The sequence below is a fragment of the Periplaneta americana genome, chromosome 7 (assembly GCF_040183065.1).
Source record: "Periplaneta americana isolate PAMFEO1 chromosome 7, P.americana_PAMFEO1_priV1, whole genome shotgun sequence".
NCBI lineage: Eukaryota > Metazoa > Arthropoda > Insecta > Blattodea > Blattidae > Periplaneta > Periplaneta americana.
Window position 1 is genome coordinate 79,231,980 of NC_091123.1, and position 19,579 is coordinate 79,251,558.

The 19,579-nt window shown below is 35.0% G+C and overlaps 1 protein-coding gene across 1 annotated transcript in view; it reads right to left on the reverse strand.

Moving 5' to 3' along the window:
* LOC138703217 (POU domain protein 2-like) overlaps positions 1-19,579 on the reverse strand; it is a 2,136,291-nt gene that overhangs the window by 1,759,928 nt on the left and 356,784 nt on the right. The gene's annotated exons all lie outside the window — the stretch shown is intronic.

A 19,579-nucleotide genomic window follows, 5' to 3' on the forward strand; every position in this document is an offset into this window, starting at 1 on the left:
AATGCAATTAATCTTCCATCGACTTTAATAATGTAGCTGCCATACTTAGCTCTATCCCTATTGCTCTTGAAAACCACTACAAAACTTGATATGCTGTGGTCAGATCCAATGTCGAAACGAAAGAAGTGCAAAGGCAAAATCCTACGACCAGGCTTTCCATTATTCCATTCTCAAAATCAAACATATAACAATGAAAACGCTTGTGGACACATCCAGTATAAAAAGTGGGAGCATAACAATTCAAAATCCTAATTAATGGTTCATAGTCTTTCATATGTAACGAAACCCGTCGATGTACTTCCACAAGGTATACGAATTGAAAATGATTATTAATTAAGCCTACAACAGTCAAGAAGAGCCAATGTCTAGCTATCAAGTACTCAACATTGAATACACACCTAACAACTATTTTTCATCAATTACAATTATTATTTTCATTTTCGATTGTTGACCTCTCTTACTGTGATTTCTTTTATAATTTATCCAAGAACTCCTCTCTTTACGATTTCTTTCAGGACTGATAGAAACGTTAATAATTGCTGCCAACTGTGTCCCTTTCAATACCACATGAATTACTGTGTAATTATCTGTAATCAACCTTTCTTTACTGACGTAAATAAAAATACCACAAGGGACTAATATCATATGAACTCAGGAGGATGCGGGCTATTTAATTGTTCCCGACCGTGACCACTAATTAACTGACAATTTAAAAAAGTAATATCCTTCACTGAATCGAAACAGATTCCCTCAATGAAAAATTTTCTTCAGTTTCAGTAGAGACTTTCAGTACGTCTTAACCTTCACTAAAAGATCATATTAAGCTAATATTTAATTTAAATATGTATGTCGCTATTGCATTGATTGAAGCTGGTTGAGTGGAAGAGTAGACCTTATGGCAGTCATGTCAAAAGATGCCATAGGCGCAAGCGCGTGCTTTAGAGCTCAGGAGACCCTGAGCGCTTTACAGCGGAAAGGAAAGAGATATACCGCTTGATCGAGCTATATACAGGAATGGCCACCACTGATTCAATGGATAAATGTTAATGTTATGTTTTATTTAACGACGCTCGCAACTGCAGAGGTTATATCAGCGTCGCCGGATGTGCCGGAATTTTGTCCCGCAGGAGTTCTTTTACATGCCAGTAAATCTACAGACATGAGCTTGTCACATTTAAGCACACTTAAATGCCATCGACCTGGCCCGGGATCGAACCCGCAACCTTGGGCATAGAAGGCCAGCGCTATACCAACTCGCCAACCAGGTCGACTCAATGGATAAAGGGAAGAGAACTTATTAAAACTGTATCCATGTTAATTTTTATATTTGTCTGAGAAGTATAAGTGCATTATAAGAATATAAGTTTTAATTTTAATGCACATTTTTCACAAGTTTGCTCAAAAGGAAAAGTTATTCAAAAGGAGTATTTTCTCATTTTATTTATACAGAAAAGTGAAATTTTTAGATATGTTTATTTAATAGCCTTACAGGTAATGAAACAATGTTTTCGTAAATCTAATATATCGTAAATACATATTACTGAAGATAGTGTATTGAAAATTTTGAAAATATTCCCATGGAAAATGTTTGTAAGGAAATTAATTAACAAAGCAACTACTGTTACATCATAAATAAAATATATGTGCCTATGTGTTGTAAAAATGTCAGCTCTATAGCTTCAGCAGGTTTCGAGAAAATAATTTAATATTCTGATGGTAGGAATTTGCGCACCAATATCACCTTAAAAGCGTAATGCGATAATAGTTTTGTTATGTAATATTAGTTACAGTTAAAAAATATACCTAGGTAACTTTGCTTTGTACTCTAATATATCAATTCCGACTTATAATGTCATACTCGCTCTCTTTCTTTTTGATATCACTTTCTTTATGAATTATGTATTTCATTTACTTAATACAGTATAGTAGTTGGTATTATGGAATTTATGTGAATATTCCTTCTTAACTCTTTATTATGTTATTAACGTTTAAAACACAACAGCAATTTAAGAAATTGTTGTTAGTACTGTTATTTTGCAGATAATATAGATAATATCAAACAGAAAGAAGCCATATAAAAATAACGACACAAAATTTCACGTTCCGTTTGAAGTTTGTACACCACTGTTTTCTTAATCCAACAGGCTGCTTGTTCATATGCATAATCCTTCCTCCTTCCATTGCTAGCGCTTGATGCCCGCCCACAACGTCAAGGTCAGAAAAATGCTCTTGCTTTGACGTCACTGCCTTATGGCCTTAACTCTGCCAGCGAAAATAAAACATTCTATTCTAATATCGATAAGCCAGTTCAAAAGGGAAACAACTAAAAAATTTAAGTTTTGAGAAATCTGCACTTTATAAAGCTTTAAGTTGCTATGAAAAATCAAAGTATGGTTGAAATTACTTCAAATTCTGTTAATGATGTTTCATATATATATATATATATATATATATATATATATATATATATATATGGCCTACTACAGCTTCCTAGATTGATGTCAATTGGATTTTTCACAGAAATATCAAACTTTATAACATGCAGGTATCTCAAAATGTTAAATTTTCAGTAGTTTTTCTTTTGAACTGACACGTCGATATTATTTGATTTTGAAATACATTTAAACTCAATACAGTTTTGTTTACATTGAAATACGTATTGACCAAGTATACATTTACTGTGACGACAGAAGTGTAATCAATGAATTATTCAATGCCCGCAGCTATGGTTTAATATAGGCCACAATGCATGCGCTCCTCAACCAAGCCATTTCTAATTCGATTTCTGACGTGGGCGAAAATATATCTTTATTCCATGGGACTTGGTGTTGTAGGTTTCACGAGCTAACGAATGAATTACCTACATATTTATTATTATTATTGTTATTATTATTATTATTATTATTATTATTATTATTATTATTATTATTTATTTAAAACTGCCGTTACAGAGATATTACCAAATAGCAGAGCAACACGTTTCATCACATTACATTGCCTATTACGAAATTTTTAAGTTTCAAATTTCAGAAATTCGCCTCGGGGAACTATTAGAATAAGAAATAGAAAACTTCATGCAAAATTTGTCGGCCTTTTCTCGCCCAGGTTGAAATTCGATAATGAATGAACCCTGTAGTTGAGAGAGTCGTTCAATAAAATAATTCCACTACGATCAACCACAGCTATTCCATATGTAACGGCTGAAAAATATTGGATTCTTAGTGTAATTAAAAGAAGAATACAGTACACTACTGCAAGTTACGAATGAAGATGTGTGACTCAATGGACAATACTTTGAAAAACTGTTATTTTTTTAAAATTGGTGTATTTTTATTTAATTTCTAAAAACTCTTGCCATGTCCTCTTAAATTAGCCTTGTTTCATTTCACTAATAAGCGTCACACATGTAAATTACTCGTGTGTTTGAACATAATATATTATGCTGTACTCGTAGATGGTCAAAATGAGTCACAATCACTGAAGACGAGTGTATGAGTCAGCACATCTCATGTGTCTGAAGCAAACTTCCCTTTTGTAATATTCTTTTATGGTACGTAAAGGTCGTTTTTCTTTGTCCTCTATAGCAACACGCACTTGTTCTACAAGTTCCCTCATATATTGCTTGTGGGAAACCAACAGCTACCGAATTTATGTTTGTTTCATGTTAGGAACTCGGTTCCTATTACAGAGATCATTGCTAGCTAATGAGCAGCTCGGACGGCAGAAGTATCCGTTTGTTTCGCAGTACGGAAATAGCTTCTACCATACAAGCTTTAATGACTGCTTCACAAAATGAAACATTCTCGGTTAATTAAAACAAGCAAAACTTTGTGTATTGAAAATATATGTATTTTTGTAGGTTATTTAATGACGCTGTTTCATCTGTTAGGTTATTTAGCGTCGATGGAGTTGATGATAGCGAGATGATACTTGGAGAGATGAGGCCGAGGATTCGATATACAGTGTGTTTCCGAGGTGGTGTTACAAACTTTCAGGCATGATGGCGAAGGGCACATGTATCAATTTGAGATCAGGAACCATGGTCCGGAAATGACTGAGTCGAAAAATATAAGCAAAAATAGTTGTGTGGAAATGGAATTGTAATTTGGCACCACGTGCCCTCCTTCCTTTAACCTTTGAAACAGTCGTGGAAAGATGGTATGGGCCGGATGTCTATGTGGGTACTTGTCCCGATACACTCTGTGAGCTTGTCTACTGTTCCCATTGGCTCATCCGTATTCGAAAATCAGGTCTGCTTATTCCGCTCTCGTATACTCCTCCAGTTTCCTAGGACTGATCGACTGGACACTGCAACTTGTACACATACACTGCTGTCTACAGACGTACATATTAGGACCGACCATTTCCGTTACACATTACACTATCTGCATTCCTTTAATGTAGTTTCCTGTCCCCATCCCTCAGACAGCGCACTGAATGGAATACAGTAAGTAGACAACGTAAACAACGTCACATGAATACAGTATGTGTAATATGTGCAGATAAATACACATAAATAAGGTGTACAGAGGAATAAAATTATTTCATTTCCACACAACTATTTTTGCTTGTAACTTTCGACTCTGTCATTTCCGGACCAGGGTTCCTTATCTCAAATTGATACATGTGCCATTCGCCAGCATCCCTGAAAGTTTGTAACACCACCTCAGAAACACCCTGTAGGTTAAGCGACATTCATATTATGGTTGAGAAAGACCTCGGACAGAACCCAAAGTAAACAATTTACAATTCATTTTTGATAATCAGATAAGCCAATCTTACTATTTTTTTTTACATGTATCAATATATTAAAGCTTTTTTTTTTTTTTTCCAATCTTTAACACATTAAACAAAAACAGGTTGCATCACTGTTTTGTATATTTATATTCGTACTTTACAAATGTTTTCAGCCTCCAAGGGGGCATCATCAGGTAAAACAGTATTAAACTATAATATGTCTAAAATCAAGTACAGTATATAAAATGCACAAGACTGTTTAACATGATCCACAACGTATGAAGAAAAATCTCATATTATAGTGTACGCAAATGAACATGTTGAAATGGACTTATCGTTAATGATTCTTCACAGTACGTTTTAATATACATTGGTTCAAGTGTATGTAGATCCAACGAGGAATATCTACTACAGGGATGAGACGATATTAGCTCCCAATCACGGTAGAAGAGCTCGGCCTTGATCACGGGCGCATAGCGCATCCACTTATTGGCGTCGTAACGTAGACAACAGGGATGTACAGTTATCAAAAAAAAAAGTGGCCGCACTCGTGAACAGCGAATATTTTCAAAGTCCACTTCGGGTCGCGGCGATGTTACACGATGCATGTGCTTGTACAAGGAGTCCCGGAACTATGAAAGTGTTCCATATCTGCGCCTCGTAGACCAGCGGTAGAGTGCTTGTTTAATGATTCAAAGGTTGTGGGTTCGGGCCTTCTTCAAGTTTTCATTTTATTTTTTAATCGTTCTTTAGCGATGTAAATGATATTCAAATTATCATTTATATCCAGTTATCGTTCTTTAAGGATATCACGTTATTTATATTTTGTTATCGTTCTTTAGAGATATGAATAAAATTCAAGTCATCATTTGTATTCTGTTATCGTTTTATAACGATATGAATAATAATAATTATTCTTGTATCTCCAATGGGGGTTAGCCCTATTTTACATATGTATGTTAGGGCTATAGTTTTATACACAAAAAAGATAAGCATAAAAAGAAATGGAAAAGAAAATTAAGTTAGCTTACGCGATGTAAACAAAACATAAACAATCCGTAAATTAGGCATTGCGATTGCAAAACAAATATCGGTTATCAATTTGAAACATACAAAAACATTAACAATACACATACGTAACACTTCTATAACACAAATATGCAGCTTCCCGTACCATACAATCATAAATTAATACACAATAGTCACACAAACACAATCAAACTATAATTACGACATTGCGACGACATCAAGCACCCCATAACTGACTCACATACATAACAAATCAAGCATCCGTTGCAACACATACACTTCAACATAGTAACCACACTTTTAAAAGTTACAAATTTGGCTCCAAGAAGAATAAATAGGACACTGTTACTAATTACCAGGGAACGGATTTATATGGACTAAAAATATATGAAATATGTAAATATATATGTAGTTATTTTTACCAAAATATGGAATTAAATATGGATTTTTACCAAAATATGGAATTAAATATGGACTTAAAATTATAAAAAAATGACTATGTACGTTAAATATTGGTACATTTTAATCAAACTAAACAAAAAATATAATGGACGTACCTTATCTTCCAATGTAGTTTCAACAAAACACAATTTTTATTGTCTGTTACCATAACAATAGGTTACAAACATTTCTTTCAAGTGCTGAAAAGTGAATCTTCTTCTATTGTCTCCGAGGATAGATTTATACTGACTAAAAGAGCGTTCGACGTCACAAGAAGTAACTGGTACATAATTCAATTTCACAATGTCTGCTGGGGATAAGTCCAAGTTAATCTTCACTGTTGATTCACCACTCATCACAGCAACAACCTTTTGTAGTTCTTCATATCCAGGGTTTTTTGAAAGTACAGTGTCCACCTTAGCTCTTACTGCATCTGCAACTTTACCTCTACCACGATTCAGTTGTTCCACAGTACTATTTATAATTTCAAAACTTTCAGATAGTGAAAGGTGCCTGTTTTGGAGACTTTTGAGCGTTTTTATGATGCATGAAAATGTATGCTGAATGTGAGCTAAGTCATTCTTCACACTTATGTCACAGGTAACTGTTTTCGCAGTATCAATTGAGACTGCATCTTCAGAGTCCAATGCAAGGAGAACATTGTTAATAGAGTCTATATGTTCGGCATAATATTCAACTGCTTCTAGCCATGTACCCCATCTAGTTAAAATTGGCTTTGGTGGCAATGGAATTTCAGGGTACATTTCTTTCAACACGTTAACTCTACTGGGAGCTTTGAGAAATACTTTTTTCACTGATGAAATCAACAAATCTACTTTAGGGAAATTGTCTCTGACCACTTCTGCCACACGATGAAATGCATGCGCCACACAAGTAAAATGAGTCAATTTAGGATATACAACAGATAATGCTTGTCCAGCTTTGACCATATAAGGGGCAGCATCGCTAATAAAGAATAACACATTATCGTACATAATACCCTTTGGCCACAGGATACCCATAGCTTCGTTGAACAGTTTAACTATAGTTTTGTTATTGCACTTTTCTAGAACATCACAATGTAAAAGAATTCGTTCAGAATATTGTTCACTTAACAAACCGATAACTACATTACCAACAAGTCTACCTTCTTTGTCGGGAGTCTCATCAATGGAAACCCAAATTGAACTATCTTTAATTTCATCTCTTATCTTCTGTATTGTCTCATCGTAGATGGATGGAGCATACGTCTTCCTAAGTGTTGACTCATCCGGGATTGTATGTTGAGTATATTTTTCAAGGAATTCCCTGAAGACCTTATTCTTTAGTTTGTAGAGAGGAATATCAGCAGAGATGAGAGAACGGCACAGGTCGATGTTAAACTCAGATCTTACATTCGATGTTGTTGGTTGTGTTAAAAACAATTGTCTCTGCTTGGAATTTAGTTGTTTGTTGGCCTGATGTTTACTAGTTGTAATGTGTTGTTGCACCAGGAACTTTTGTGTAGATGATACTGCACACTGACACAAATTACAAAATAATATTTTATTGTCAGTTGATAAACCATCTTCTTTAAATTCTGAAATGTAACTTGTTAGTTTTGATTTTAAATTGACTGAATGACGTACTTTTGGCATATTTACCGTCTTTATAGTATGATTTACAAAACTGAACCTATGTGTACTCTGACTGGCATTTAACTGTTGAGCTGCACAACTGAAGTCTGTTAAAAATTTTAAATTAAATTAATACAGTTTTGTAACTTACTTTCCCATTGTTGATAGGACTGCTAATTTTCAAATAACTCTGATGTTAAAGGGATTACTGAACATGTGTTTAAATCTCTATTGTTGAAATGTATTTTTAAAAGTTAATGGAATTTTGTTTTGTTTTATTGTTAAACCTAATATAATATGGACTGTTTTATATGAAATATGGAAAATATATGGAAATTAACGAAAATATGTACTAAACTCTAAAATATGGAAAAATATGGAAAATAAAAGTAGGATTTTTCAACCCTACACATTGTGAAACATAAAGATAATGCAAAATATAAATTATATTAGCTTTATAAGTAAATATGTATTTACATATAAATCCTTTCCCTGCTAATTACTATTCTTCTACAATTTCTTAAATACATCTGTACCAAATCTGTGATATTCCGATATGAATAATATTCACGTTTTTTATATTGTTATCGTTCTTTAGCGATATAAACAATATTCAAGTTATAATTTATATTGTTTTCCTTCATTAGAATTATAAAATAATATTCAAGTTACTTATATTGTTATTGTTCTTTCGCAATATAAATAATCTGTATTTTATGTAAGTAATTATTATAACACAAATAACCATCTTTCTTTGTAAAATAGGTTATTTTATTTAGATAATTAAATACGTACTATATAACATCTTATATTAATTAAACAAACCGATATTTATCATTTATATTGCGTTATCGTTCTTTAGTGATACTGTATAAATAATATTTAAGTTATTTATATTGTAATCGTTCTTTAGCGATATAAATAACATAAATTTAATATTAGGTTTGAAAAAATCCAGTTGCATAATACTGCTATTAGTTTTTCATTTTGTATTATTACATTATACTATCTTGAACCACAATAAAATGAAAAGAAGTAACGAGGAATTGAACCTGAGACGTTGACATCTAAATTCCGACGTTCGTCCGTTGAGCTACGAGGGCAAAAGTGTGGAAACATTTTCGGAAAAATTGGCCCAATCACACTCTAAGATTTTCTGATGATTCGTAGAAGCTAGTCCAGGATACGGGGGGCAAAGGCTAATTGAGATTTCCCGGTCTCTGATCGGGTCAAACATCCTGATAGAATTAATATTTAACCCTTGCCGTGACTTTCGGTGAAATCCGGAGGGCCCAATTAGTCAAATCCACTCTCCTCATCTCCACGCTTGGGCCCCCTGGAATTTAATAAGATGCGAAAGAGATAGTGGTGTGCGGAAAGCAACTGGATGTTACCGCATTTAGGCCTATCCTTCCCAAGCAAAACTGCAAACATGAACAAAGGAAGCTTTAAATAGAAGAAGAAGGATCTTCTGCGGACCTCTGGAAAAAGAACTAAGGAAGAGACTAGTGAAGTGCTTTGTGTGGAGTGTGGCATTGTATGGGGAAGGAACATGGACATTACGACGAAATGAAGAGAAACGAATTGAAGCATTTGAAATGTGGATGTGGAGAAGAACGGTGCGTGTGAAGTGGACAGATAGAATAAGAAATAAAATTGTGTTTGAAAAAGTGAGTGAAGAAAGAATGATGCTGAAACTGATTAGAAAGATAAAAAGTAATTGGTTGGGCCTCTGGTTGAAAAGAATAATAGACGACATTAGGATATGTGGATCATATGCGGAGACTAAGAGGAGGCAGAAAATAGGAAAGATTGGAGTTTGCTGGGTTTGCAATGAAAGACCTGCCCATGAACAGAACACTTATGTATGTATGTTCAGAATGCCTGGAATATCGTGTCTAAAAACAGTCGTCTTTGCAAAGACTAGTCAATTCCATGCCCACTCGACTGCAAGATGATCGAGATAAGAGGAAGATGGACTAAATATTGAATTGTGGCTTTTTGTTTTGTTTTTTGAACGCTTAATTGTTTGAATGTTTTAAGGCCGACGCCAGTAAATTTGTTTTGTTTATGCCACGAAAGATATTTTTATTGAGAATAAAATCTTTTTTCTTTCCATTTGCAGCCACAATATCATAATGATAAAGTCATGGCATAATATATTAATGAACCTGATGTTAATTATTAAAATAATCGTAAAAGAGAAAGGAGCCTTTATGTATAGTTTTTCTCTCTCAAAAACAGAACAAAAAATAACATAAAAAGCACCAGGTTGTAGTCGAACACAGGACCTCATGAGTAAGAGGCCTGAACGCTACCATTACGCTATCGAATAACACACAGAATACTTCAATTATAACTGTAGATATCAGGCAACGTGGTCCAACAACATGTAACATCGCCTGTCTCCGAATTGTAGCGAAGATACCCGAAGGGAACTTTGTTTCAGGAGAGCGGCCACTTTTTCTTTTGACAGCTGTACAGTACATGCACATGCAGCGAATAAAGGCAGCAATTATTACAATAACTTGCGTTACTAAATTACTGGCTACGTAATAAAGGTAATTACCAAGTTATTTAATATACATGTACATATATAAACAAATCGCAAAGGGAAGGGTTTTTAGGAACAAAAAGAGAAATAGGAAAAGTTAATTGTATGTAAACCATTTTATTGTTAAAAGCAATTATTTATTATCTAAATACTTCACTTCATTGGTTAGGAGAAACTAATAGGGTCTACCTGCTCGTCGTGTGTGATCTCTAAGTGCTTCTGAGTATTTGTTGGAAAAATAATAATGGCAATATTGATTGAAATAAAGTATATTGATTATGTGATTGTGAAAATGTAGTCATTACTCTCCAGTCGTGATTATTTTTAATGAGTTTTCTTAGAGTGATTTGTGAGATGCACGTAAGACGAAAAAAAGAAATTGATTAAATTAAGATATTGAGAGCTATCGTAATTTTTGAGGTAAATCACATAAGGGGATATGTACTGTATGACTTTTAAAACTTTCAGTCCACACTTGTGGAGTAACGGTCAGCGCTTCTGGTCGCGAAACCAGGTGGCCCGGGTTCGAATCCCGGTCGGGGCAAGTTACCTGGTTGAGGTTTTCTTGCGGGGTTTTCCCTCAACCCAATACGATCAAATGCTGGGTAACTTTCGGTGCTCAACCTCGAAATCATTTCACTGGCATTATCACCTTCATTTCATTCAGACGCTACATAACCTAGATGTTGATACAGCGTCGTAAAATAACCCAATAAAATAAAAAATTAAAACTTCCACAATTTCGGCCAAAATTTGTGAAATTTAAACTATATAAACAGATCTATAATAATATCATCTGTAAAAAATTAGGTGCAATTAGGTCTAATAGTTTTGAAATTATATTTTAAGTACATTTTATATTGATGTTACTAAAAAAAAAGCTCCTTGCATCAAAGTTTTCAAAATGTTTAGTTCATATTTGCTAAAAATCCTGAAAATAGTTATTGGAATAAAAGTGAATTAGCATTTTGTGGTTTGTAATAGTGTAAGTTAAAGTGCAATCAAAGATAAATTATTATTTCTAAATTAAAGAAACACGTAGTGTAATAAAAGTAAATATCCAGAAACAAGCTACAAATAAAACATCAACAATACAGTCCACACCTATGGAGTAACGGCTAGCGAGTCTGGTCGCGAAACCAGGTGGCCCGGGTTCGATTCCCAGTTGGGGCAAGTTACCTGGTTGAGGTTTTTTCCGGGATTTTCTCTCAACCCAATATGAGCAAATGCTGGGTAACTTTCGATGCTGGACTCCGGACTCATTTCAGAGGCATGATCACCTTCATCTCATTCAGACGCTAAATAACCTAAGATGTTGATAAAGCATCTTAAAATAACCTACTAAATTAAAAATCAACAACAGATTCAAAATAAAGGAATCTAGATACTATCTACTGACCAAATTGTAAATTAATTTACCTTCGATGTCAATTCCGAAATGAATTTATTTCTCTCTTCTCCTGAATAATGTCTATATTTTTTTTTCATGTTGCGAATCATAATGCCGTTTTATGTTGCTGTTTTTGCAAATGATATATATATATATATATATATATATATATATATATATATATATATATATATATATTGCACAACAAACACTGGACTTCATCACCATGTTCGAAACATAAATATTGTATCTTCCACTCTTCCTCTAAAGCTTTAAGCGCTTCGGTACCGTCATGATGCGCTATGTTCTAAGATCTGTACATCCTTTAGCAATGTTTACAGGTAAAAGAGCTCCGCGCGCGCGCAGCGGGCATAAAATAGCTCTCGCCCGCAATTATTAGTATCCATCGCAAGACTGATCTACTAGAATAGAATCACCGCATCTCATCTCAGATATAGAAATATACAGAGTGGAAGCGATATAAACCTGCACACTGAAAAGAGGAATATATTACATGAAAATAAAACAAAAATCTATTTTACGTTTTGAGACTAAGTGCGTGGTTAATTAAATAATTTCATCGAAAGTTTAAATTCGCTGACAACGTCACAATGCCCAAGATTCCACACGGAGACATTGAACTCATTCGACGTGATATGTGAACAAAAGATTACGTATTGTACAATCAAGCGACTGGTTCGGGCCCGATTTTTCTCGAGCAAGTTTAAAATCTCCTCTTCCCTGTAAACAATTTAATCAGGTCGTTGACGACCCCGATTGTAAAGTGTTAGAATTACACTGCCGGTGTCATGGGCCAGCTAGCAGACAGCTGGTGTTATCCTATCGGAAACCTTTCTGCATATAAGCGTTGAACGCCACGCGAGTTGCATTTTGTCTCTCCGTAAACTGAAATCATGTCCAGAGATTCCGAATTAGAAAATCTCAGCATTGCGATACACTAAGTTGAATGGCAATACAAACATCGCAACTCAAACAACCACTTTCACTGGATATTCACGTAATACTGGGACAATATGACCTTGACTACCAGTTATCCCCTACCCCTATCAGAGTAAAGTCGAAAACAGCCTACAGTGTTGCCACGTCTAGTCTTGTTACTTAGGTGAAAAATTTGCAAAACTTATTTAATTTACACGAAAACCGTCCTTCCTCTCGAAATACGACAAAAGGAAAAAAAATCTTTATTGCATTCTTCATGAGTATTGACAGAAATCAACATCCTATGCATTTTAATTATCCACAACGACAAAGTTAAAGTTATCGAAAAAGAAAAAGAATTTTTTTTTTAACTATAAACTTCCCACCGATATTGTATTAGACATTTTTGTTATACTCAGTATAACCAATTCACCCTGCTGTATATAACAGAAAAAATTGATTTGGGTATAGAGAAAAAGCGCTGGAGAGATCAATTTCAATCAAGTTACTGTGTATAATTTTGTACAGCTGGAACCGGCTAGTAGGAATAAACCGTGCAGTATATTATGTATATGCTACAAATTATATAGTAGTGTGTATAGCTCAACTGATTAATTGTTTATGATTATAAATTGAATTAATCTACTTGATATTAATAGCACAAATTTGTATAGCTTAATGAAAGTATGCTACTTTGTATTGTATATATTTGTATAGTTTTGGCCGATGAATTGTATATGCTTTAAATTTAATAGTAATATATATAGCTCTATTGATAAATTGTTTGTGTTTGTAATTTGAAGTAGTTTGCATGATATGTATTATCAATTTCTGTGTATCACAACTGGCTGAATTGTTTATGCCTTAAATTTAATTAACTTGTTTTGTATTATACATATAGCTCAACTTATGAATGATCGTTTGCGTTTGTAAATTTAATAATCTGATTGGCTATGTATTGTATACTTTTAGTAGAGCCATCGATGTAGCTCAGCCGGCAGACTCGCTGGGCTGCTGATCCGGAGCTGCGTTCGGGCTTGGGTTGGATCCCCCTTTGGTCTTTGGTTTCTTCCGAGGTTTTCCACAGCCGTGGGACTGAAGCCGGATGGTCTATGGCGAGTCCTTGGCATCAACACCTTTGATTTGATTACCCCCCTTGATTTGATTACCTGGTTGGGTTTTTCCGAGGTTTTCCCCAACCAAAAGGCAAATGCCGGGTAATATTTTGGCGAATCCTCGGACCTCACCTCATCTCGCTACATCTCGCCAAAATATTGTAAAAAATTGCACAAAATTGTAAAAATTGTAGAAAATTACTAAACTGTAAAACTATAAACATTTGTAAAAATTGTAATTGTAATATTGTAAAATTTTGACTTGTTCCACATCTTAAAGCTTCATTGCTCATGTAAGATCTATGGAATAAAATGAATGAATGAATGAATGAATGAATGAATGAATGATGACGACGACAGTCATACTAATTGATTATAGCGAAGCTGTAGAAAAACACTGGAAAAGTAAAAGGCACACCTAATCTTGCTTACTGCGTTGCCCATTTACTTGCAGAATTGTACTGAATGGGACAGAAAGCAGTATTAAGAACTGTACTTACTTACTTACTTACTTACTTACTTACTTACTTACTTACTTACTGGCTTTTAAGGAACCCGGAGGTTCATTGCTGCCCTCACATAAGCCCGCAATTGGTCCCTATCCTGAGCAAGATTAATCCAGTCTCTACCAACATATCCCACCTCCCTCAAATCCATTTTTATATTATCTTCCCATCTACGTCTTGGCCTCCCCAAAGGTCTTCTCCCCTCTGGTCTCCCAACTAACACTCTATATGCATTTCTGGATTCGTCCATACGTGCTACATGCCCTGCCCATCTCAAACGTCTGGATTTAATGTTCTAATTATGTCAGGTGAAGGATACAATGCGTGCAGTTCTGCGTTGTGTAACTTTCTCCATTCTCCTGTAACTTCATCCCTCTTAGCCCCAAATATTTTCCTAAGAACCTTATTCTCAAAAACCCTCAATCTCTGCTCCTCTCTCAAAGTGAGAGTCCAAGTTTCACAGCCATATAGAACAACCGGTAATATAACTGTTTTATAAATTCTAACTTTCAGATTTTTTGACAGCAGACTAGATGACAAAAGCTTCTCAACCGAATAATAACAGGCATCTCCCATATTTATTCTGCGTTTAATTTCCTCCCGAGTGTCATTTATATTTGTTACTGTTGCTGCAAGATATTTGAATTTTTCCACCTCTTCGAAGGATAAATCTCCAACTTTTATAGTTCCATTTCGTACAATATTCTGATCACGAGACATAATCTGTTCTAATAATAATTAATTATAAATAGATTGTGTAATTATTAGTTTACAGAATTATTCTCTGCACACCATAAATGTTTGCAATAAAATAAAATTAATGTAGAAATCTTACTTCAGAAGTATGCCATAAACTACAAACATATGAAAAAGTATGTAAACTTGTAGTATATTGATCAATGATCTTAAATGATCATTTCTTGTAGCACTTGCCTTATTGTAAAAAGTACAGTGTGTGATGAAGTTTGTTGGAATAACTTCTATTGGAGTTCGTTGTAGGTGGGTTAGTAAAATACCTATGTTCTTTAAACAACCAAGGGCTGCCAATACTTAAGTTTATTAATCAATCTTGAAATATAAGGCGTAGTACAAGTGATGAAATGAAGATGATGATGATTACTCGTTGCCACGTGGGCCACTGGTCGCCCTCCCCAGCACTTCTGCTGACTGCAGAGCTATTATAATAATAATGATGCTTCTCCAACGATCGCCGCGCCGTTTTCTCGGCTCGCGCCAGTCGAAAAATCGAAAAATCGAAGGAGAATTGGGAGGAAAATTTAAAAGGTACGCAAAACGCGTCCTTGCAAGTGGGTTGGGGGCTGTACAAAACTAAATATGTGAGCTCCAAGCCTGTTGACCACTAGTCACACTCCGGGTTACGCTGCTCCCCTGAAGGAGCTCTAGAGAATTTTGAAGGGGAAGCCGAAATTGGACGTAACCTCTTAGGTACCACATACGCGAGGGGGCTGACATTGATCAATTGATCACGGAACGGGGCGAGGAGGAGTTGGCTGGTGTTTGCCGTTAGAATGGCAAGACGCCGTCACCTGTTGTTCGATGACACTCGCGCCAGTGACGTTACGGTGACCTATGAAGTCCGCGTGATGCGCGTCTACTCGATGGCGTACCCAAACCGTGGTCAGTGCGATGACCTGCCTTTGGACTTTGACTAGTCATTAACCCCACTACATACATGACTCAAACTATCAATTTTAGGTCAAATCTGCACGAGTTATGAGGATGGAATATATTTTAAATTTACAGTATTAATAATGTCACTTTAAACATTGATTACAATCATATCAATTATAATCATACCAATTATAATCATTCCAATTACAATCATACCAATTATAATCATTCCAATTACAATCATACCAATTATAATCATACCAATTACAATCATACCAATTACAATCACGCCAATTACAATCATACCAATTGCAATCATACCACTTATAATCATTCCAATTACAATCATACCAATTATAATCATACCAATTACAATCATTCCAATTACAATCATACCAATTACAATCATACCAATTACAATCATACCAATTACAATCACACCAATTACAATCACACCAATTACAATCACACCAATTACAATCATACCAATTACAATCATACCAATTACAATCACACCAATTACAATCATACCAATTACAATCATACCAATTATAATCACACCAATTATAATCATTCCAATTACAATCATACCAATTATAATCATACCAATTACAATCATACCAATTATAATCACACCAATTATAATCTCACCAATTACAATCATACCAATTATAATCACACCAATTACAATCACACCAATTACAATCACACCAATTACAATCATACCAATTACAATCATACCAATTACAATCATACCAATTACAATCATTCCAATATTACAATCATACCAATTATATTCATACCAAATTATAATCATTCCCATTATAATCATACCAATTATGTCCCTACAGTAAGTGGGCTCTTATCACGAATGCGCGTCCGCTCGTGTCAGAATAATTGGAGATGCCTGCCGTTATGTTAAACTAAGTTACATTTTTCACTGAATATTTTTATTGCTATTGTATACGATGAAGTCAACATAGGCAATGTATTTTCCGATGCAGAATAAGGAAACAGTACACTCTAATGACTAAAGCGTTGGCCTACATAAGAGTTGAGAAGTAAAAGATACTATGATAAAGCAGTGTCATGAATTATTACACTAAAAATATGTAGCAGCTGCGATACGAGTTAGAAGAGATGTCTAAGCAAAGAAATTCATTTCAGCAAATCCATTTAGTTTCATTTATTAAACTATATGATGCTGTGCCACTGCTGGTACACTTCTATTTCCTTCTTTTTATTTTATCTTTCTTCTTCAAGTAGCTAGAGAAATCCTAACCTTAATGTCCATTCTGTTATTAAAGTTCTCCACATGAAATCTGCAGGAGGAGAAATATATTACCAAAAAATAAAAACAAGCAGAAAAAGTCACGTTCTTATAAACACATAACACAAGGCAAAGCGCCGAAAGTTGGCGTGGAACTTTGAGGAAACGGGTGGTGTTTGGAAAACATCTCGCCGCACAATCATAATAACCCAGAAAGCAGGTATCCTCAATAAAGAGGCAGCAAGCTGCAGAAAGCATCTCAGCTGAGCTTTATTGCTCTCGCGATGGTTTCGGCTGTTCAAACGGATTTTGTTGCATTGCCGGAGCAGACGGCTTCACAAGGGGCCGACGTGCGCAACGCTCGTGTTCTCATTGTGATGCGAGAAGCGCGTAAATGCAGACTGTTTCTGTATGTACCCCACCTACATGAAGATTTCGCTTCCCTATTATGCGAAGTATAAAGTAGCGTAATGGTACAAAACTATATTTTGAGAATTTTACTGATAAACTTTCAAGATTTCAGCATCCATCATAAAAAAGTGACACTGTCGTATTTTCTCTCAATCTGTATGTTCATCCGTTTGTGTGTGTATACCCTCTTCTATCGAACTACATACTGTTTATTTTGACGTAGAACTACGTATTTCTCCTCATTAGGTAGACCTACAGTCTAGGGGCAAATTGGAAATTGACCGTAACATAAAAATGCAATTTCCTACCTTTTTCTCCCTATATTCCCTTGTTCACTTTTTATTCTCCTTGTTCTTCTCCTATTCCCATCGTTTTCCTCGCCTTCTCCCTATTCTCCTCCTCAATTTCCCCTTGTTCTCCTCGCCTTTTTCTTGTTCTCTTTATGTACCTCTGTTCTCCTTGTATCCCACATTATCTCTTGGCTTAGTTGTCTCATAAGTGATGCCTTATTGATGTTATTTATGAGCTTCAGACCTGCTTCGGACAGTAGACTAAACAACAATATTATAATTATACACCAATGATTCAACGAAATTACTTTCTAGTGATACACCTCTTAGTCAGTGAAGAAATGTAGGCATATAAACGTATTGGAGTACACTGTTACGAAAAGAGCTAGGAAGTTGGTACTAAAACTGTTAAATTGTGTGAGCTTGGACTATATCTCTATCTAATAGAGCGTCTCTCAATGTAAGTGAAGCAGAACGACTAACATGTACAGCCTGGTGGCAACCAAACATGTGCTCCAATCATCCACAGCCTTAGAACAAGAAAATAATATAAAAAAACAATAATTTGTAATTATAAACTTCGTAATTCCCTATATATATATATATATATATATAGGGTGTTTCAAAAATACGGGGCATAATTTCAGGTATGTATTTCCCACATGTAGACAATCAAAATAGTTCATTACATGTGTCCGGAAATGCTTTATTTCCTAGTTATGGCCTTCACAACATTGAAATTCACCGAAACGTTTTTCTTTCCGCAGGTCGTTGCCGTCAAAGGAGACATTAAGAGGGCACTCTGACAGTTTATTCCGAGGCGAAGGTTACATTCAGTGTTGTGTAGGTACTTGGATCGAAGGTTTCCTGATCGATGGATAGGTAGAGGTGGCCCAATTGCTTGGCCTCCACGCTCACCTGATCTGAACCCTCTCGATTTCTACTTGTGGGGCCATTTAAAATCATTGGTTTATTCGTCTCCGGTGCCTGATTTGGAATCCCTTCGGAATCGAACTGTGGCATGTTCTGAGGACATACGCAATACTCCTGGAGTTTGGGATCGTGTTCACAGGTCAATGAGACATCGATGTAAGGTCTGTATTCAAGCAGGAGGTGGACATTTTGAACATCTTCTGTAATGACAACGACCTGCGGAAAGAAAAACGTTCCGGTGAATTTCAATGTTGTGAAGGCCATAAGTCGGAAATGAAGCATTTCCGGACACATGTTGTAATGAACTATTTTGATTGTCTGCATGTGGGAAATACATACCTGAAATTATGCCCCGTATTTTTGAAACACCCTGTGTGTGTGTGTGTGTGTGTGTGTGTGTGTGTGTGTGTATATATATATACATATATATATATATATATAATTTACTCATACATATAAAACTAACATACAAAGCATACAATTATGATTCTAGTCTCATTGTAACAAATAACAATGAATGTTTTCATTTTATCAAAAGAAATATTCCTTTTAGATTCAGAAAAAAAAAATATTTGTACTCTGAAAGTATTCGTTCTACGTCACAACATGTTACTGGAGCAAATCTGAAATATGATACAGTAGGCATAGATCGTTCCAGGATGATTGGTCCATTACAGTTATGTCCATTTTTCATAAAGTCCAAAGAAAAAATGTCC